The sequence below is a fragment of the Microtus ochrogaster genome (assembly GCF_000317375.1).
Source record: "Microtus ochrogaster isolate Prairie Vole_2 chromosome 14 unlocalized genomic scaffold, MicOch1.0 chr14_random_3, whole genome shotgun sequence".
Lineage (NCBI taxonomy): Eukaryota > Metazoa > Chordata > Mammalia > Rodentia > Cricetidae > Microtus > Microtus ochrogaster.
Genome location: NW_004949098.1, coordinates 15,140,346 through 15,140,970, shown reverse-complemented (window position 1 = coordinate 15,140,970; position 625 = coordinate 15,140,346).

Below are 625 nucleotides of genomic sequence, written 5' to 3'. Positions count from 1 at the left end.
ATCTTGGACTTCCCACAGGACAGGGAACCCTGATTGCCAATCCAAATTTTAAAAACCAGAATTTCCCTTTCTTATCTATATCTCTCCCTAGAGCACCAATAAACTAAAACATAGTTAAATCACCAAAGCAGATTAGAAACTCTGAAAAATATGAGGTGCAACTGAAACATCTGACTAATTAAGTGAAGTAAAAATGAACCTAGGCAACAAAGTTGTATAGTGAGTGCCTGAACAGGCCCTAGTAGAGAGAACTTATGGGGAGACTGTGTGACAATCACAGCACACTGACATGTGGGGTACAGAACATTGTCAGGAATCCCAAATATGAGATCCTAGCCAATGTAACAAAAATATTTAGTGGCAACAGAAAAGGGTGTGCATTCCAGGCAAAGAACAGCAAGGACAGATATGGTGAAACTAGCAAGTGATAAAGGTGTCCTTCCTTAGAGAATTTACAATATATTTTGATTTCTGGCAACATAATCAAATCTAATTGGCAAGCACTAGTCATGGGGGAGCTATAAAACCAAGTCATCCATTATATTTAGGTATGACCCTTGTATCCCTAATCTCTCCAAGACTTTTATCATAAAGGGATGTTGAATTTTGTCAAAAGCTTTTTCAG